Genomic DNA, 22,491 nt, shown 5'->3' with positions numbered 1-22,491 from the left:
TGTACGAGAGCAGAAACGTGATCAATGATCCAGAGTTTAGGGACACAGAGTCTCTACTGATATATTTGGCAAAAAGTTAGGAACTCTTCCTAAATGGATTGGGCTTCATTGGAGACAGGTGAAAATCCCAGTGTTTAAGCTTAAACCGTATGACTCATGATCTGTCCTCCTCCACTAAGATCCCTCTCAACTGGGTTAGAATTGTGGACATTCCTCAGGGAATGCAGTTGCAAGTGAACTGAGGGTATAGAAGTCTGGGGAAGGAGGGAGGGCTAATTTTTGTTGGGTTCCCACCATGTGCCCAGAACTGAATTTGGAGTGCTTGAGGAACTTATCTCTTCTTTCTCCAGTATATGAGTCAGAGTTCTCCAGAGTCAATAAGAAATAGATTAGATAAATGTTAGATAAATAAATAGATTTATTATGAGAATTGGCTCACTTGATTAAGGAGGGTAATTAGTCTCATAAACATACCATCTACAACTGCAGAATCAGATGATGATGTAACTTCCAAGCTGAGGCAAATGGGCTGGGAATGAAGAGTACGGGGGGCTGCTGGTGTAGGTCATGAGACAGAAATTCTAAGACTCAGGGCTTTGATGACCAAGGTCAGAAGAAGATAGATGTCACAGCCCAAAAAGAGAGACATATTTTTTTATTCTTTCATCTTCTTCCCCCAAGCCCTCAACATCTTGGATGACACCTTTCCATGTTGGTGGGCTAAGAGGACAACTATAGAGTATCGATCCCATGCATTAGTGAGATATGACACACACCAGTGCCAGTGCCTTCCAAATGCATACATATTCCTGGCATGTGGAGGAAGCTTTTAAAACCCAAATGAACTCAGTGGTGGAGTGCTTGCCTGGCATGTGCAAGACACTGGATTCAGTTCCAAGCACTGCAATAGTAAAAAATAAAAGAATTCCTTTTTCTGGCCAAAGGAACATGATGTTGAAGATTAACTGATAATAAAAGTAAACATCTGTGGGAACTCAATTTTTATTCAAAACAAAGTCTGGGGGAATTATTTTTCTCCAAGCTGTTTCTAATCTTCTTTAAATTCAAAGGAAAATTTCACTACCTACCTGTGCCTCATTTTCTCCATTTGTAATGTAATAATAGTCTTTAGTCCTCCTTCCAGATTTGTTATAAAGATGAAAGTGAAAGATTTTTAGATCTTAATAAGCCTATTTGGATACAGATCATGTATGACTATAAAAAGGTTTTGGTACTAATTTTGTTGTTATTAAGAAAATCACAAATAATAATAACAACACTAATTTACCTACAAAAGAATCCAAACTTCCTTTGATGGAAGTTGAAGAATGTATTGTTTTTCTTTTTTATTATGGATCTTAGATAAGTAATTTATGTTTATTTTTAAAAGTACAGATAGATCCTAAGGAAAAAATAAACAGTTTCACCTCACAGATATAACAGACCATTGATAATATTTTACTATAAATTATTTCCTTGTTTTCTCTTCCATGTGTATATGTGTACATGTGTATGTCTATGTGTTGTGGTGTGTAGAAAAAAAAGTTTTACACTTAAAATTCCATATTACATAGGTAATGATATATTGAAAACATTTTCATTTCAGTAAAATCTATTTAATCACAACTTTAAGTGGCTGAATTAACATTTCGTTGTATCAATGCATCATAATTTGTTCAAATAATTTTCATTGTTGTAACTTGAAACAACTAAATCATCCTGTAAGTTGATGCAATGTATATATACTTTACTGGCTCATCTGATTGCTTTCTTGTGAAGCATTCCTAGATGAAGGATTATGGGTGGGGCCAAAACATATGTGCATTCAATGGTTTTCAATACAGAAGCCAACACTCCTTCCAGAAAGCTGTCCAGGTGCCACTTATGTCACAGTGTTTGGAAAAGCTGGTTTCCCCACACCTTTACCAATAATAGGCATTTTCATTCTGTTTAAACTTTGCCAGCTTGAGATCTGTAAAATGATATTTTGTATGCATTTACATTTCTCACTTAGTGGTGAGCTTAAACGTTTTTTCCCTGTGTGTTTCTTAGCCATTTGTATTTTGCTTATTATAAATTGCCTATTTATATCCTTTGTTCACTTTTTTCCTAGATTTTTCATTTAACTAATCTTTCTTGAGAAAGTATATTTGCCAATACTTTATCTTATTTTAGAAATTGAAGGTTTAGTTTCCTTAATGTCTGATTTCCCCTCTGCAGTCTCTCCTCCCTGAAGGAGAGTAAATAATTTTAAGAAGCAAAAACTACTGGTAAAAAAATTTCCACAAATCATATTAATTTCTTTTATTAGCATTTTATTCCTTAATTTTAAAATATGTACTTACTTTTCTCTCTCACTGGGTAAACTTATACTTTTAGTTTGGGCATAGAGAAAAAAATGACTTAACCTATCTTTTATGCTCAGATTAAGCCCAGAATCTTCTATACTAATGAGCTCATCTATGAGTGTAAATGGGCATGGGGGTTATAAGCCATGATGTCCAAAAGATGTCTGTTTATATAAATACTTGGAATGCTTTTGCAATCTAAGCATTTATGATAAGAACACAGGCAAATGGTTAACAATAACACAACCTACATTTTGTTAACAGAAGAGAAGTATATAGAAAATCCACTATGCACACACTTTAAGCAAAATAATGCAAATAATTTATAAATGAGCCATGGTGTAGCTTCTGATATGAATTTCTAAATTCCCATGAAGAATTGCAAAAACCTCTTTTGTGGTCTGATCTGCCCTATTCTAGTATTCCTTGATTTCTTTTGAGCTTTTTTGTTTCTATTCTTTCTCTTGTCCCAAAGTTGGGTTGGTCTCTCTTTTCTCTCTCTCTCTCTCTCTCTCTCTCTCTCTCTCTCTCTCTCTCTCTCTCTCTCTCTCTCTCTCTCAGAACCCCCTTTTCCTAGTTATGGAATGTACCTTGTCTATAGTTGCCCACGTGTTTCTTTTATTTGTTCATTCTTAAACTGGAGCAGTTAAGAATGCTTGCTTGCTAACTGTCCTGGGTATTGGTAACCATAACTTCAAATCCTGAAGCTTTCTTTCATTTTGAGGACATAGTCTGTCACCCTGTGCTCTAATGATACTGCTTTACTTTCTGCCCAAGCCAAGGCAGCTAAAAGGATTTTACCAACTTTAGTAGGACAGTGTTTCCAGACAAGGGCCTGGGGCTGAAAATGATTTCCGCCTTGTCACTACTTAAAGGCATGATCACAATATGTCACTTCAGTGAGATACACTTGAAAGTGTTCCTGGTTTCTTAACCACATTACTTTTAAAGTTTAAGGGTCATTCCCACCTCCAGGGGTACTACCAAAATGTTTACTTACAACAAAACAACCACAAAAGATCTATGTGTAGCTAATATTTTGCAAATATTTATCAATCCCTGGCTGTCCCATTGGAGATTTCCTCTTCCGCCTTGGTATTTCATTAACCCATACATCTGCAGCTGGGCCAGGAGGTCCACCGACTTCACCCAATGTGGACATAGCACATTTTTTATTATTCCCCCAAACCATCAATAATACAAGGCAGTCTGTGACTGATACATTTTTACTGAAAATATTTGGGGGATATCCGAGTGTTTACAGTACAAAATAGGAAGCAACGTCAAATTGCGTGTCAGGAGCTCCTATTTCTAATACTTTATTTGCCATCTTAAAAACCAGAGAAAATTTTCCTGGCATGTACCTCCTTATGAGACTTGGTTTCCTACTGGCTCTCCTTTTTCTCATGAGAGTTCTCTCTGCTCCTCCTAATCCCCCAAGCTCTCACCTCCTATGAAATATTTAAGATTTCTGTTTCACTGTTAAGCAGAACATTCCATCTTCTCTTTCCTTCCAGATTATGACAAAGAACCATTCAAAAGAAAGCTGTTTTCCACTGAGCTGAAACTGTCTTAATGCAATATTGGTTATGGTCAATGAATATATAAAATTTGCCCCCCCCAACACTGAGCCCCACAGCCCTTAGGAGCTGGGCTGCCCACACTTTCATCTTGGCTACCGACATCCTTGTGCTTCTCTCCTTCTTTCCCTTTGACTCTCCTTTTGTTCTATTGAGACAGCCATTTTTGCAGTCCTTCCCAGTTTGCTGGGGTTTTAATCAATAGACCTTGATATCTGATTTGACTCCTTTATCTCAAATAGCATATGCTGCACAAGATGTTCAAGGCCATTCCCGTGAAGGCAAGCCATCAGTCAGCATCCATTTCTTCTATTTCCATTTGTTCTTGCCTCTGGTACTCTAAGAACTATGGAGGCAGTCCAGAGAGAACAGTAACCAGGCCTTTTCTAGGTTTGCTTTTCTCTTTTCTTTGACCTGCACCATTTAGTAAGTGGCTACTTCAGCACATCACATGGTTTAAGTAACTTTACAGAAGTGCTTCACCTCATTCTTGAGAAAATCCAATTTGATGTTTGATGATCAAAAGGAAGCTTTAGTCATCGCTGCCAAGGACTCTTACCCTGTTCTCTTTCAGAAGAGTCATACGTCATCTGGCCTGGCCTGGTACGGTTTGGCCTAGTGTTGTAATTGCACTGTGATTACCTGAACTGGCCCTCCTGCCTGCCTTCGATGCGATCATTTCTCATGGGTATAATTCATTGCCGTCATGGAGGGCTTGGAGGTGATTCATTCCCACTGTCTCCTGCAGCTTCTACATCAAACATTTTAAGCAAAAAGTAGACAAAGAGGGAGGCTGGGAACAGTGATGAATTCCTACTTCACTCCCAGCTGACATGTTTCCTTCCCAGACCAGGACCCGTGCATTAGGAGGAAAGAGATCACTCATATCATAGTATTTTTCTGATAAATTGCAATGTTCTCTATACTGTGATTTAAGCATTTATTAAGAAAGTTGCCATTAAAAGGAAAAAGTTCCCTCCAAATTTATTTAATATTATACTGACACTTTATTATACAAGGTCTTGCTCATGAACCTTACATCAAGTATTCAGCCAGGAGAATGTTTACTTAGTCCTGGATGCCTCCATTCAAATACCTTGTCAATGTGTTTTTGTTTCCCACACCTAAATACCAGAACTTGCTCCAGAGTGAAGTTATCTACTGGAAATGTATCTCAAGGTTTTCCCTTTGTTAGTTACTTCCAGGTATAGAAGTACCTGGAGGAACTCTGAGCTAAGCAACTAAACCCCCATACATACATACACAGGCCCCCTACCCATCCTACAGGAACAGCAGAAGAGCCAGCACTCTCCTTGGTTCTTTGTGCATGCTTATGTGGGAACAAGGGACCTGAAGAGGAGGTAGGAAGAGAGATAACTTCTGTTGTGCTGTACCAGAGGTACTTACACTAGCAGGTGATTATAGGGAACAAAAACTCATGCCAAGCATGTGTGGACTCCTCACAGTCAATAGAGATGTGAAAAAGTTGATCCTTTGCATCCTTTTTTATTCCTTACTTGTTTTGTGGAACCAAAGGCATTTAAGGAGATAACTGATGCTTCTTGCTAGGTTGAATCCAGCATTTTCCAGTTTTGGTTCTAGGGCTGGAAGTATTAATATCACTGGGAAAATCTGGGGGAATGCAAATCCTCTGTTTTCACCCAAGACTACTGGATCAGAAACTTCTGGAGTTAAACCCAGGAGATCCTGAGGCACACACAAACCTGAGCACCAGTGGTCTAATACCATTGACCACTGGGGTCTATTAAACTAATTGACCATCCAACAAATGAGAATTAGTCATAATTCCAAATCCAAATCAATGCATGACATTGGGATTGGTTCAAGAGCATGTATTGGTATTCAATACAGGCCAAAGGACCCAAGTGGAAGATAATTTAGTGTTTCTAGGTAAAGCTTTGTTATATTTAGACAGAACCTCAGAGATGGAGGACTTTTCTTCCTCTAGATGATACTGTGGATTCATATAGACCAAATATTGCTGTATTTTTTTTTCTTTTTCCAGTCATGGGGATTGAACTCAGGGCTTGGTGAATGCTAGATAAGTCCTTTGCCACTGAGTTATATCCCCAGCCCTGTAGCTGTCCCCCAACACCCCTGCCACCACCCAAAGCTATCTTGATAACCCAGAAGGAACTGGTACAAGAATGAGTAGAGAAGAAAGAGATAATTGTCAAGTGGCATAGGAGTCTGCTTACATCTAGATTATACTGGTGTAAACCTTTCCATTTCTTTGCTTCAGCCAGCTCAAGTTGGCTGTCATTTGCAGCTTAAAACATTTAACTCCCATGACTCTGGTGTAGTGAATTAGCAGTGTTGGACTGGGCTGCTGCTGGTTTCAACCCTTTTCAAATACAGAGGTGATATTCACACCGTTTGAAACTATTGTATAGATGGTACAGTCCGGAAACTAGCGAACTGGAAGAGATGGTGACTGGAACATTTCAATATTCACTTAAAGGGGTTCATCAAGGTCAAACCATCTTTTCAATCACTCCTATAGAAATGATAGTATCTCTTCTATAATATACCACTATATACATATACACCATCAAGGCATGACCTGATTTTTTAACACTAGAGGGCAATTTTGCTTTCTGAAATTCTATAGTTTTGTGCTGGGGATGTGGCTCAAGCGGTAGCATGCTGGCCTGGCATGCGTGCGGCCCAGGTTCAATCCTCAGCACTACATACAAACAAAGATGTTGTGTCCGCCGAGAACTAAAAAATAAATATTAAAAAAATAATTCTCTCTCACTCTCTCTCTCTCTCTCTCTAAACTCTCTCTCACTCTCTCTTTTAAAAAATTCTATAGTTTGGCTGTAAATCAAAGGGATACTTCTTTCTGAGCTTTTCCTTACCCCCTAATGTCAACTCCCCTTTTTTTCCTCTTACCTTTTCTATACATTAAAAAGGAAGAACTAGTACTCAAATCTTAATAAATCATGAAACACTTCATACAATTCCCTTCCTCCCTTTCCTTCTTAAATATTCAAATTTCATAACATTTTGAGAAAAAGAAAATAACTTGATGAAATAAAAATTATTTAAAAATATTTATTAAGATGAAATAAGACAGGGTTTAAAAAGTTCATGCTAGAACATGATTGCAATATATTAATTTTTTTTCCGGATTTTTTTTGTGTTGAATTGATTTTGTTCTAATTCTTTGAAAATCAATAATGTTTCTGCAGTGTATGTGCTATTAGCTATTTATTAGTTAGGATATTTCATTCACAGAAAATCATTACAAATATGTGTCAAGCCCAATAATATGGGATTTTATTATACTCTATTAATATAGAAAACGGTTAATTCATTAAAATCAGAATCTAGTGCCTATACCATGGTGATTATGGGTACTGAGGTGTGTGAAATGAGACATACATGTTTTAATATAATTTTTGCATTGATAGTTGTTGGTAATGACTAGACCATGATAGCCTAAATTTGCCGTCTATTTGGTTTTGTCTTTCCACCAAAGGGATTAAAAAAATGAGCACTAAAAACACCAATGATTAACACTGAGATCTCTCTTTACTGGGAGCAAAGGATGCTGAATATATCCTATCTTCATTTTCATCAAAAAGGTGTGATGGTAGGATTCTGTTAAGGTCTGGATGCAACTGTGATGATATCATTAATTCCATAGGGAGCATACATGTGACTGAGCAGCGAGTAAATTAAAGTGGTGATATTTTTATCATCCAATACTTTGTCCTGTCCCCAAGGAGTCAGTCATGTATTTTACCAACATGTACAAAGTCTTATCAGGAGGACTGTTAAGAAGATACACTTTGACTTTCAATATTAAATTTAATAAAAAGAGAAGCCATCACTTAGTTTTAAATGAAACTATAAAATCACAGCCTCTAACTTTCCAGTCTGATCTAGATTATAGCACATCAAATTGAGATCATGTATTTTATTGTGACTTGCCAGCTTGTACCTGATGATCATGCTATGTCACTTAGTAGATAATTTTAGAGATATGTTTCCTAGCAACGTTGCAGCTGGAAGAATGATTGACCAGAAACCATAAATTAGTCCAGCTGTAAGTGGTTCTTTGCTCCTAAGCTAACAAAGAACATGACTGGCAGAAGCTAGAGTTCAAGTCAGGGTCTTCCAGGACCATTTCTTTCTCAGAGACTTGGGCAATTGAGAACATAGCTTTTAGCTCTGATGGCTTCTTGTGCTGCTTGAATTGTAGAATCTTAAGCAGGAAGATGAAACATTTAATCTTGGAGAATCATGGAAAATGTCTTTTTTTCCTTCTTTAATGATTAATTCTATCTTGTCTCTGCTATCTCTTTTTCTGGGCTTACTTATAATGCATTCACTGGCTGTCAGGGTCTATTCTCTTTATCTTTTAAATATATCCCCACCCCCAAATTCTGCAAGAACAAGCCAGTGTTTAGATTGATAGCTTCTACAATTCAGCATATTTCTCTTGTCTCTGTTGGAAACTCCCAAAGCCATTGCATTTATCATCTGAATGAAATATGTAATTTTGCCTCATCTTGGGCTAGCCTTTTGATAGTGATGCAATTTCCTTCAAAACTTGATGACTTTTCTCATATTTTGTTTTCATGTGTGTATTAGTCGAGAGATTTTCTTTTGAGCCCATTCAAAGGAAGGAACAGACATGCAGAAGGATTTTAGGGAAAATGCCTTTGATGGAGCAGGAGCAGGAGCAGGTGGTGACTGCCTCTCCACCACAAGGTCTGACACCTGTTCAGGACACAGAAGAAGTGGGTGGAGAATCTGTCTGCTGTAAATTTCTAAGAACATTTGGGAGCCTAGTCAAATTACCTGTTAATGAGTCTTTTATCTTCCTTGAATGGGCTTCCAATGAATAACCAGTTCATTGTCACTGGTTGGAATATCCCTGGGGGAAATGTGCCTCAATGTGAAGGCTTGGAGGCTGTGGAGGCACAGAAGCTGGGGACAAAGTTCAATGGGAGATTTGAATAGTGATTTTCATGACCTCGGCAGGGCCATGCTTAGTCTTAATGTGTATGTTTCTTTTGACCTAATGTCTTAACTACACAGGAAGATTTCTGTTTCTTGACTCAAACTTATCAGGTGAGACATCATATCATTTTAGTTCAGTTAAGAAGATGAGGTGGTCTCCCCTGATGACTGTGTTAATGTCAAATAATTCAGGTCCATAGAAATGGGGAAAGGAAACTTCGGATAGACTATCTAGACATTGTCTGTGACTTTGGCTATTGGAAGTAGGAGAGAACTTGAATCAGAGGTACAGTGCTATGTACTGAAGAATTTGTTTTTTGAGTTAAAGTTAGCTAGGGTAATGCTCCCTTTTTACCTGTCTTGGCTGCAGTAGGAGCTGCTCTGTTTTACAAAGCCTGCCCTCTCAGGAATAAGCTGTTAGTGAGTGCTGCAGTTAGCTACTTCCCACACTGGCCTTGGCATACTTCCCAGAGATGTTATTATCTTTTGCTTCTCAGCAACCATGCAATAGCTTCCTTCACCTCCAACCCCTGCTCCTCTCTGGTGGGAGTGTTAGTTAGGATGAGTCTTGTGGAAAGTACCACCCACTTCTCCCCTACACAGTTCCTTTTGTGAAAGGTGAGTCTTGAGTTCACCAATACCTCCCTCAAATAATCTTTTCTCAATATCATATTAAATTATATTTCTAGCATTTGGATGATTCCATTCTCATTTCAGAACTGTTGTTTAAGTCAGCTTTTCCATCACTGTGACTAAAAGACGAAATAAGAAGCAGCTTGGAGGCTAAGGAAGAGGATAGTAGGTTCAAAGCCAGCCTCAGCAACTTAGCAAGGCCCTAAGCAAATCAATGAGACCCTGTCTCTAAATAAGATAAAAAAGGGCTGGGGATATGGTTAAGTGGTTAAGTGCCCCTGAGTTCAATCCCCAGTATAAACAAACAAGCAAACAACCTAATAAGAACAGTTAGAAGAGGAAAAGTTTATTTGGTTTTCAAGGTTTCAGAAGCTTTAGTCCTTAAATGGCTGACTTCATTGTTGTGGGCCCAAAGAGAGAGAAAAACATCATGCTGGAAGGGTGTGGTAAAAGAAAGCAGCAGGATATGGCAAACAGGAAGGAGAGAGAGACAGGGAGGAGGAGGAGGAGGAGGAGGAGGAGGAGGAGAGAAAAAAAACATACTCCACTCATCAAGGACAGAATATGAATTCCAAAGCCACAGCCCCAGTGACCTATCTCCTCCATCCATACCCTACCTACCTATAGTTATCACTGTTAGTCCATTCAAGTGGATTAATGCATTCAAGTGGATTGATGATTGGGATTATGATTCTCATAATCCAATCATTTAACATCTAAACTTTCTTGCATTGTCTCATACTTTAGCTTTTGGGGGACAAGGCATATCTAAACCATAACAACTGATAAAGATTGTCATTTCATTTAATGCAACAAAGGGTCTACCTGTGAGGAAATGGTTTGGATTTGACGTAATAATGTAGTCTCCTATACCTGTTTGCATTGGTGATTTGTAGAGAAGGTGCAAGAAGAGAATGGGAAAAAAAAAAAAAAGAGCCGAATTCTGTGCACATATTGTGCCCAGGTAGATTTTGGGGGTCAAGGGAGAAACATGAGAGAAGTCAGGTTTCCAGGAGTGAAAGCTGCTCTTGAAAGAGAGTTCACTCTGCCTGAGGGTGGAGGCAAGTTGGACCAAACACAGCAACAGGATCCCAGACAAGTCTGGAAGCAGTGGGGTAAGCACCCTGTGGTGGGCAGTGCCAACTCTGTCCCTACCCAGTCCATCTGCCAGGATGTGTGCAACTCAGGAGTTGAAAGGGCCAGCAGGTTTACTGACCTAGCTCAGTAAACCCCATGCACCTTGGAGTTGGCACAAAATGATCTCAGAATGGCAAAATAAAAAATGCTTTCCCTGTCTCCATTTTGAAGAGGGTAATGAGCTTCCATGATTCCATGAGAACTAGTACAAGTTCTTCTACCATGATAGAAATCCAAAAGATTTTGTCCATCTTTGGTTGAGAAGCATTCCACATTTATTCATTATATTCTGTTACATCTTTCTTCTGTGATTCATTCTCCTAGGGAATCTGATTGAAGAAGAAAAGTCATCTGTGTTTACAGTTGTTTACATTTGGTTTAGTCTAATGTTTTCTAGTAGAATAGCTGTGAAAGGTAAAGAGGTGAGATTTTATATATATCTGCATTCAGAATGAAGTGAAAGGTAAAGAGAAGAGGTGAGATTCCATATCTGCATTCAGGCAAGGGATCTCTCAGAATTGCTATGCCCAGTGGTATTTGGAGTATCCAAAATATACCCTGAATCACCCTGGTTACAGTTAGTTCAGTGGGTAGTGGAGACCATATCCAACAGTCAGTTTGAGCAAACACCAGTGAACCATCCAGGAGCACAGAGCTCTGCAAGCCTCAATTCTGAGCCACATTGGAATTTCTTGAAGATATTCTTTTCTTTTTAAATTTTAAAATAAATATATGTATCCAACAATATTGAGAAATCTTATGTGTACATCTCCATGATTACTTATACAATAGCCCTCTTCTACGTAACACCTGGATCAAGGTGCAAAACATTACCAGCACCCCAAGCCTCTCTGGAGCCCCTTCCCAGCCATTACCCTCTCACTCAGCGGGGAATCACTACCATTTTTGCCTCACCTTAAAGTTTCTTGCTTATTTTTGAACTTCATCCAAATGGTTATAAATAAATATGTATTACTTTGTCCGCTTTTTTAAGTCAATGTTATATTTATGATTATAGAGCCCACTAGAAGTACTGAATTATAATATAAATATATTAATATTAATTATATGCGAACATGATTATATATAAACTATAAATATATTAATATAATTAGATAATAATCACATAATATGATTCATATAATTACAAATATTATAAATGTATATTAATAACACAATTATATATTAATTATTATATTACATATAATTCAGTTCTTTTGTTGAGAAAATTTAGTCTATATACATCAAATACAATTGCTGACATTTGAATTTCAATATGCCATTTTACTATTATTTTCTATTTTTCTTATTAAGAGTTTTTTTTTCCTCTTTGCTGCTGACATTTTATCAAATATATTTTAGATTCACATTTCCAATTCTATTAGCTTGTTAGTTATATGGCTTTTATTCTTCTCTTAGTGGCTACCCTGTCATACATCACTGATTTCATAGAGTCTACCTTTAATTTGTGCCTTTATCAATGACCAGATAATACAAGCACCTTACAACATTTTCATCTTAACCCTTTCCCAACTTTTGTGCTCCTAGTGTCAGTCACATCTGGTTTTTTTTTAGCCTTATAGTTACACATAATTGTTGGCCTCACTTTGACTAAATCATATATGCATAGAATTTGATTTTAATACCTATTCTCCCACCACTTCCTCCCCTCTTTCTTCCCTAATTTTTTCCTTCTACTCTTGGTACTTTCTACTTATACAAAAAGGTGAAATTCTCTGTGGTATATTCATATAATCTTATAATATGATTTTTGTTAAATTCATCCCACATTTTCTTTTTCTTTTCTGTTTCTCCTCCATTCCTCCATCTCAATCTTCTCTGCTCCACTGATCTTCCTTTTATCTTTGTGACATCCTATCTCTACCCATCCCAAATGCCTTCTTTCCTTTCTTATTGCTCTAGCTTCCACATATGACGGAAAATATTTAACCTTTGATTTTCTGAGTTTGGCTTATTTTATGTAGCATGATGTTTCCCATGTTATCCACTTACCATCGAATGCCATAATTTTATTCTTCTTTATGGCTAAGTAAAACTCCGTTGTAAATATTTACCACATTTTCTTGATCCTTCCATTGATTGATGAGCATTTAGGGTAGTTCCATAATTTGGCTGTGGTGAATTGTGGTACTATAAACACTGATGTGGCTGTATTACTATAGTAGGCTCATTCTAGTTTTTTTTTGGGGGGGGATAAATACAAAGGAGTGAGATAGCTGGGCCACGTGGTGGTTCCATTCCCAGTTTTTTGAGGAATCTCCACACTGCTTGCCAAATTGGTTACACTGATTTGCAGTTTAACATTTTTTTTTGTACTCCCAAAAGACATTATTATCATTTGAAAAGGAATACTCATTTCATGCATGTACACCTCTCTGTTGTATGCTATCCACTCTTCCTTGCATTTACTTACTTCCATCTGAAATTCTTTTCTACCTGATAAGATCTCCTCAGTATTTTTATTTCTTTTGGTACAGTCCTACTGCAATGAATTCCCTCAGTTTTTGTTGATTAAAGAGTCTATCTTCATTCTTCCCTGCCTATACACATCTCACTCTCTTATCTGGCGTTATCTGTTGTTTCTATTAAAAAAAATTCAAGCATCAGTCTTTTTGTTGATGTTAGAAGTTCATGTGTCCTTTTTATCTGACAGCTTTTAAGATTTTCTCTTTGTCTTCTGAATCTTGCAATGTTATCATGTAGTGCCTGGATATGCTTTTCTCTCTTTATCCTATTTAGGTTTAAAGAGATTCTTGAATCTGCGACTTCATATTTCTTTAATTCCAGACAATCCTTGAACAACTTTTCTTCAGGCATGTCTTCTGCTTCATTCTCTCTTCACTTTGGTAGCAATTACATGTTAGAAATTTTTACCATATTCCATTTTAGTTTTATTATCCTTTATTCTCCACTGTTTATTTTTTATTTGTATATGTCTCAATTTACATGTTTTCTACTGACTACTTTCCAACTTCTTTCCTCTGGTTGTCTAATCTTCTGTTATACTCATCTATCAAAATCTTCATTTTATTATTATATCCGTGGTTCTAGAATTTCCATTTGATTCTTTCCCAAATATTTTAGTTCACAGGAACTAATAACCTTCTTCTTGAGACATTAATTGTTACTGTTTTAAAACCTATGTCTGAAGACTTCATGCTCACCTAGTGTCTATTTCTATTTTTTTCTTCTCTTGCCTTTTAGTCATTTGGTCTAGTTTCCTGGCATGTCTATTAATTCATATGGCAGATATTATCCATGAAAAATAGTATATGGCTTTGGGAGATTTTATCTTCCTCCAGTGTGAATCTAATATTATCCTGGCAGTTAAATAGAATACAGACAGATTATCTTGATCTAACCTGCAATTACCATTATTTAAGTTCTGTGAGGGCTCATATACTTTCTGATTGTCCTTAGCCCTAGGACTTTGCTTTTTTGGAGGTCTCAACTAAAAGCCTATAAGACACTTAAACTGACCTGACTTCTTTAGTAAGTCCCACTCCAATTTCAGTCTCTCCCATGCCATGAAGCTGTCCAAGTTTCTCTTTAGCTTTTCAGTCTCTCAGCTGATTTCTAGCACTACTTCCAACTCCATCTCTCTCCATACCCTGCCTTAATCTCAAGCACCATTTAAGAATTAGTAAATGCCTTAAGAGGGAATGGCACTCATTTTGGGCTCTCTTCTATGTGATTTTCATTTCTATTTTGTTTTTGTTTTTGATTTGCAACCCAGCGGAACGGCTATAGTACTAGATGACTAACTTTCATTTGGATGCTATGTCCTAACATGAATTGGCAAATGCCAACAGAGTAATAAAACAAAAACCAAAAATATACCAAAATAAAATACATACCCCAAACAAAGCAACAAAAGCCCCAACTTCTTGCCTCAATGTACTCCTCATCTTTTTAGAACTTTTCTTAAGTCTTAGTTGCTTTAATTGTTCAAAAATTACGTCAAATACCGAGGGCTATTTTTGTCTTATACACAGTTTAAATAGTTCTCAGTTTGTCTACAGAACTACTCTTTCATATATGGAAGCAAAGGGCATCACAAAAAGATTCCTTAGCCGGGCATGGTGGTGCTTGCCTACAATCCCAGTGACTGGGGAGCCTGAGGTAGGAGGATTATAAATTCAAAGCCAGCCTCAGCAACTCAATGTGGTCCTAAGTAACTTAGTGAGAACCTGCCTCAAAATTTTTAAAAGTAAATACAAAAGACCTGGGGATGTGACTCAGTGGTGGGGTGCCCCTGGGTTCAATCCTCTGTACCAAAAAAAAAAAAAGATGGATTAAAAATATCCATGCCCAGGCCCCAGCAACCCCAATTAAATGTGAATCTATGGATATAGTCATTGATACTTATTTAAAGCTCCCCCAAATGATCTTCTTATACAGTCAGGTGAGAGAATCATGGATATGAGTAAGCCATATAAGATTGTTTCAGTATTCAACACTTAAAAAAATATAAAGTTGGATGATTTATGGCCTACACAACTCTACATGTTTCATAATAAATAATAACCCAATCCAAAGATTAGTATTTCTTTTTCTTTTTGTTTAGTTCTATTCCAATGAATTCCCTCCAGGCCATTGATATCCTTCTTCCCACCAATGCTAGCATAATTTTTATTTATTAAAATTGACTAAACTTTCACCTTTTCTTCATAAAATACATATACCTTAATAATTTCATCTTATGTATCATGAACATTTCCAAGTATATATTATATATGCACACATGGATATATTTATACACATCGGTGTTGTTAGGGTAGCTAGTGCAAATATCCACAAGAGACACAAATCTGAATTCAAGCAAAGATTTGTTGACAGAGAATATCTGCCAGACTGCCCTTCTGTAAGGCACACCAGCTTGCTGGAAAAAACTTCTTAACTATATAGTTATGTACTAGGGGATAGTTAAAAACATAACCCATTGGGTCCTAGGACTGTTATTTGGCACCTTTGCTGTGGTTTTGGTAGTTAGGGAGTCTTTGGGAGTGGTCCTAATGGGAAAGTCATTTCTGGGTGGGCAGATGCTGATTTTCAAAATGGAGTTTCTTTGGCTAAGGACCTAACAGGTATACTTATACATACCACTGCTATTCCAAACAAAATTTTCCTTTTTATTTTCTAATCTATAATTGCATATATATAACAGCTATTCACCTGTGGGTAGTGATTTTGCATTTGGGCCACTCTATTTTTATCTAGAAGTTGCAGAATTTTTAGTGAATTCTGTTATCATTTCTAGGTATCTAATCTTATTACTGTAGGGACAATATTTTTTTCTTTTCTCTAGTAAACATAGCTCTGATACATGCTTTCTATTTTAACATATTTGCTGGAAATTCTAGGTCAGACTGGCAGAACAGGATCCATTTTTAGAGTGTTATCATATTTTCAAATGTAAGTGTGATTGATACATAATATTAGAAAGTCAGCTTATTCATTGATAATAATTAGATGAAGGTTTATATTACGTTTGCCTATTCTGATTTCCCATTCTCTTTTATTGCTCACTCTAATTATATTTTGATACAACCATATTCACTGTAATTGCTTTTTTTCATAAAGAGAGAGAGTGAGAGAGAAATTTTTAATATCTACTTTTTAGTTTTCAGTGGACATAATATCTTTATTTTGTTTTTATGAGGTGCTGAGGATCAAACCTAGTGCTGAGTGCATACCAGGTGAGTGGGCTACAACTTGAGCCACATCCCCAACCCCTGTAATTGCTTTTTAAAAGTCACCAACAGCTTCCACCTTCCTAATTGAATGCTCAGTCCTTATTCAAATTATTAACTGCTTTTGACAAAGTTCATCATACTCTCTTATTGAAGCATGTCCAGTCATTTTTCCAGATTCCACATTATTCATGTTTCTTTCCTATCCTCCGCCAGATCATTCGTCACTTCCCATCCTATAAATATTGGAATGTCCAAGGACTCAACTACATCTGTTCTCCCTCACCCTTTAGCTTTCCTCCTGTTATGGGTTAAAATTTGGCCCCACAAATGTTATATTGAAGTCATAACCCACAATGGCTATACATGTGACTTACTATGGAAATAGGGTCATTACAACCAAGTCAGTGAGTCATTGGAGCAAGTTTTTATAAATATGACTGATGTCCTCAAAAGAAGAAGGACATTTGGGCTGAGCCCACAGGGACATGTGATGAAAGAGGCTGGTTGGAGTGATGCAGCTGCCAGCCAAGGGACACTAAAGATTAACGACCACCACCAGAAATGAGGAGAGAAAAGAGGGGTTTGACTCTGAGTCTCAGAGGACGCAAGCCTTGCAATATCTTACATTTAGACATCTAATATTCACAACTATAAAGAAATACTTTTGCGTTTTTCATGTTACTTAATGGGTGGTAAATTGTTGGGGCTGCCCTAGGAGACTAACATATCTCTACCCCCCTTAGCTCTGATACTGTAGTAAGTTTAATTCTAAGATGCTCTTCAATACTGTTGGCCTTTAATGTGCACATATCTTCTTCATCTATTCATTCTAATAAAAGTTTGCCAATGTAATTGAGGTACTAATGGGACTTTAATGGGCTACTTACAGGAATCCATCAAAAGTAGACTATTTTCTCTGCATGGCCTCCAAAAGGGAAGTCAGATATTTCAAGATCTGATACACAGTTTTTTTCTTGAAGACAGAGAAGACCATATAGCAAGGACTATGGGGGGTCTCTAAGAGATGATAGCAACCTCCAGCTGACAGTGCATGGAAATAGGGATCTCAGTCCTACAATCACAAGGGATTGAATTTTGTCAACTAGAAGAATGAGTTTATAAAGAAAAAAAATTTCCCCTAGCACCTCCAGATTAGAGATAAACTCAAGGTGACAACTTGAATTCAAACTTGTGAGATTCCAAATAGAGATCCCAGCCATGCTCTGCCAGAGACCTACAGAAACCTGAACTAATAAGTATGTGTTATTTTAGGCCACTATGCTTGAAGGAATCTGTGACACAATAGTAAACTAACACAGTTCCATCTATATGCTGAAGATTTAAATGTATCTCTAGCTCAGTACTTTGCTGTTATTTCTAGTCTTATACAAATAGAGTATTATAAATAGCACCTTAACATTAGAATGAATAAAATTGAACATTTGACTCTCTCTTATCAGCACACTCTTGGTTGAATTCTGCATTCTCAACATGCCACCATCATCATCAAGAATATTTTATTCTTTAAGAGGAGGGTCTGCCTGTGTAAATGCATCATGCTTGCTAGCAGAGGCAGGTGAGCAATCATCAATGAATACACTTTTGTGCCTTTATGTAACAGTCTTAGAAATTTTGGTAGCTTATCTGACACCATCTGCCATTTTACAAACATCATTTCAGTAGAAAGTTTGAGAAAAATTTCCAAACATATGCAAAATTATAGAGACTGGTTTAATGAACTTACATGTGCACATCACCAGCTTCAACAATTAGCAGTTCAAAATCATCCTCACTTCACATCTTTCCTCACATACTATCCTTCTGCCTCCTGAGGATGTAGAACCAAATCCTAAACATAAAGTAAACATTTTACCATCATGTTCTAGATAATAAAAATTTAAGAAGAATCATAATACAGTTATCACATTGAAAATACCAACAATAATTTTAATATAATCAAATATCCAAATTGTTATTATTTTCCAAAGTATTACCCAGTTATCATAGAAAATATTTTATTAAAAATATTTAGTTTGTGGGGCAGGGGCCGGCCGGGGCCCGGGCCCCATGGCCGATTCCCAGCTGAGCTGCCTGGACGAGGCGCACGTGAACCCGAAGGTGACCGAGGCTCAGGCCGCCTTCTACTACTGCGAGCGGCGGCGGGCCGCGCTGGAGGCGTTGCTGGGCCGCGGCGAGCAGGCCTACCGCGAGCGGCTCAAGAAGGAGCGGCTGCGGGACTTCCTCTCCAGCCAGGAGCGCCAGGCCCTGTGCACCGCCTGGAGCCCGTCCGCGGCAAGAGCAAGAGCAAGGCCAATGTCCCAGCGAAGGTCCCGGCTGAACCATGCGAGTCCCTGGCCTACTGGCCGGACCCCTCCGACACTGAGGTGCCCCCTCTGGACCTGGGCTGGACCGATGCGGGCTTCTACTGCAGCATGAGCCGCGTCACTCTCTTCACCCATCTCCCCAAGGAGGAGAAGGCGCCCCACCTCAAGCAGGTGGTCAGGCAGATAATCCAACAGGCCATTGCTGTGGTCATGGACCTCTTCACCGATGGGGATACTTTTCAAGACATTGTGGATGCTGCCTCCAAGCGCCGGGTCCCGGTGTATATCATCCTGGACGAGGCGGGAGTGAAGTATTTCCTGGAGATGTGCGGGAGCCTCGAGCTGGCTGACTTCCATATTCGGAACATCGGCGTCCGCTCTGTGACAGGCGTTGGCTTCTACGTGCCCATGGGGAAGATTAAAGGAACCCTGTCATCAAGGTTCCTGATGGTAGATGGTGACAAAGTAGCCACTGGATCCTACAAATTCACCTGGAGTTCCTCCTACGTGCACAGAAACCATCTCCTCCTCCTGACAGGGCAGTACACAGAGCCCTTCGACGCGGAGTTCCGGGAGCTATACGCCATCTCCGAGGAAGTGAACTTGTTCCAGCAGCTGGGCCTGGCAGGAGGGGCTGGCAGACTTGGCCTCCACCGCTCCTGCACTGTGGCTCGCAAGCTTATCTACCCCAAGTATGCCTTGGTGGCAGGTAGCCGCCACCCACCGGGGGAGATGATGCGCTGGGCTGCCCGGCAACAGCGGGAGGCTGATGGCAACCCGGATAGGCAGGAGGAGGGCAGCGGAGGTGGTGAGGCAGCCTGGTGCGGCGCCTGGAGAGCTTCCTGAATGACCTGGTTACTATAGAGCAAGTGTGGCCCCCTGTGGATCCTGTCCCCTTGACAGATCTGAGCCACTGGAGGCGGCTCAAATCCCGAGAGGCAGTCACCCAAAATGGCAAGGGAGATGCTGCCAACGGGGCCCCATGCTGGCCACGGAGGGCAAGCGTTTCATGGGCAGCAGGTTGTTCAGCCGCCGAGCCAAGAGACCTGCAGCACCCAGCAGCAGGGCCGGCTCGCTCTCCCCCGAGGCCTGCCCCGACGTGGAGTTTCTGAAGGGGAAGAGGCCCACTGAGGACTCCAGCACCAACATCTCAGGTAAAACAAGTCCCAGACCTTCCAAGTCTGGCAATTGCGTGATTTTCTGAGCTGCAGGATCTGTGGATGCCCACCTGTCCTGCCCTGTGCCCTGGACCAGTTTGTACCTCCAGCCTCATCGGCCTCCGCCTGCAGCCTCCATCTTGGCCTCAGCGCCTGAATCCAGATGGAAGAGTGGGTCCCAAGACTTCTAAGTGCTTCCAGACTGTGGTGGCCAGGCCAGGAAGGGTCACTGCTGCTTTGTTTACATGAAGAGGAAGCTCGACTAGTGTCTGCTCCCTGTTATGTACCTGCCTCTCCCTCCACTGGGTCAGCCCTGCCCGCCATATCCCTGGGTAGGGAAAGGGCCATGTCTTTGTGCCCTAATAGGAGAAGTCTCTGGGTCAGCTCCAGCCACCTGGTCTCTTTTTCTGGGCTTCCCAGTGCTTTTTGGTTGCTCCTACCAGGAAGGACAGGGTTCTGAGTAGGGGTCCCCAGTTCCAGTCTTGCTCCAGCCTTAGAACTACCAGTAGAAGGAGCATCTGGGACAGCTGGGACACTGGCTGCTGTGGCCTTCCTGGCCTAGACCTACACTGGGCTCTGAGAGAACAGAGGGGAAGACACCAGTCTCCCACAGTCAGTGGCAAGTTTGGACCCCGCCCATGCAAAAGTCCCTTCCCTCCCAACCCAGCAGGCAGGGTTGGTACTCCAGGCCTCCTGGGCAGGTGCCTGCTGCAGCCCCTCCATGGGTTCTTAGAGGGCCTGGCCTGGACCTCCCTTCAGTTTGCTTTGGTTTGCAGCCCAATGAAGGGAAAGAGAGGGTCCCAGATGATGGGGAACTGGACTCTAAAGACAGGAGAATTTTCCCCTTCCCCCTAAGATGGTCATGGGTCCCCTCCACCTACAGAACTTCCCCAGTTACATTTCAGCCAAATACTAGCCTTAGCCTCCTGTGACGTATTGGGCTCTGCTCAGGGGCCTTATCCCCCCCCAAGCAGGTGGCCTCTGCCACGGTGCTGGGTGAGGGCACCCAGTACACAATGCCCCTCCCCATCCGGTGACTGGTTTAAACAGTTCTGGAAAGTGCTTCCTTATGCACCAAGGCCTGGCCATGTGACGCATCTCTTTCTAGAGAACAGAGGAGATGTGAGAGTGGGGGCCAAGCCTTAGCTTCAAGTGGTCCCTTAGAGGTGAGAGACACAAGAGACCTAAGCAGGCAGCTCAGCCAGCCCTTGTGCCGCCCGGAGGTGGGAAGCTGGCCTACTTTACCCTTCTTCCCTCTCCCTCATGCAGGGCCAGGAGAGACACCTAGCAGGGTCCCTGTGGAAGTTCCAAGTCACTGCAGCCTAGAGCCAGCCCTCCTTTCTGCCTCAATTTCTCCATGTGCCAAGATGGGGCTTGTCTCACTTTCTGTAGGACTTAGGGGAAACCATATGTTAAAGAGGAAGCGACTGAAGGTGGGGCAGAGTGCCGACCCTTAAGGGGGGTTCCCCCTGCAGGCCCTCTCCCCTCCAGCCTGTTTCTTCCTCCTTTCAAAGGGCTGGGTCAGATGGTCTCTGGCCCCCTCAAGCTCTGAAAATGCTCAGGAAACTACAGTGCAGACATGGCCAAGGACCGTGACGTCATAAAATGCAGCTCTTACTGTTGGCTTGTCGGTCTAAGCTTCCACCCACTCTGTTCTGCCTCTTGACTTCTCAGTTTCGGGTGTGTCTGCCCTCTGTTCCAGCACGTGCACGCACTTGGTGAACTATGCTCCCCCTCACCACATCTCAGGAGGACATCTGGCCTTCCCAGTTGGGGGGCAGGTTCAGGGGTGGATGGTACCCTTGGACCCAGCCCAGATGCTTCTGCAGGCTGGCAGCACCGCAAGAGATGGAGGAGGACAGATTAGGAGGGCCCTCAGTGTGGGGCCCTGGCTTTGTGGCCCCCACCCCACCAGGCCACTGTCTCGCCTGCCAAGTGCAGAGACTGCAGGTTGAGGGTTAGCAGCTCGTGCAGCCCTGGAGAAGGCCAGCCTCCCGGTGAGCAGAGCCCCTGGTGTTGCTGCCACCCTGGCTTCTGCCCCACAAGGGGGCTGGTAGACTGTCCCTTGACCTATGTCACCTGTAGTATCTGTCCTCAGAGTGTGGTTAGTCCTACCTCTGATCTATCAAGAGTATTTCTAAGACAGCCTCTGCTAACATCAATACCCTGCACCTGTAGAGAACTTGATGGAAAGTCTAAACAAGAAGGGAAGCCTAGACACAGAGGAAGAGGCGAGAGGGGGAGTGGCTTTTCTCTTTTTATTAAATGCCTACTATTTGCCGATCACTGTGCCAGGTGATTTAGGAACATACAGGTCTCAAACTAAGAACAGCTGAGGAAAGAGCCCTTTTCAAAGTCATCAAATAATTTTCATGTGTATTTGGGGCATGAGCCTCGTCGGGTTGTGTGTTGAGCTGCATGAGGTGTGATTGCCATTTCTCAGCTCTCCCAAGTCCCTCATCACATGAAATACAGTTCTGGAGCTGTACCTCAGGCTCAGACTCTCAGCACTAATGACACTTTGGAGCTGCCAAGTCCTCTGTTGAGGGAGGGGCTGTGGTAGTATCGAAGGGTGTGGAGACATCCTTGCCTCTACCTGC

At 40.7% G+C, this 22,491-nt stretch overlaps 1 protein-coding gene and 1 pseudogene across 2 annotated transcripts in view; both read left to right on the top strand.

The window, feature by feature from the left end:
• The window catches only part of LOC144375323 (BMP-binding endothelial regulator protein-like), a 217,103-nt gene that overhangs the window by 143,856 nt on the left and 50,756 nt on the right, over positions 1-22,491 (top strand). The window lies entirely within an intron of this gene.
• Positions 18,461-20,066, top strand: LOC144375320 (protein FAM83F pseudogene; annotated as a pseudogene).

Source organism: Ictidomys tridecemlineatus, chromosome 2 (genome assembly GCF_052094955.1).
Source record: "Ictidomys tridecemlineatus isolate mIctTri1 chromosome 2, mIctTri1.hap1, whole genome shotgun sequence".
In the NCBI taxonomy this organism is placed as follows: domain Eukaryota; kingdom Metazoa; phylum Chordata; class Mammalia; order Rodentia; family Sciuridae; genus Ictidomys; species Ictidomys tridecemlineatus.
This window is presented reverse-complemented; position numbering and strand designations above follow the sequence as displayed.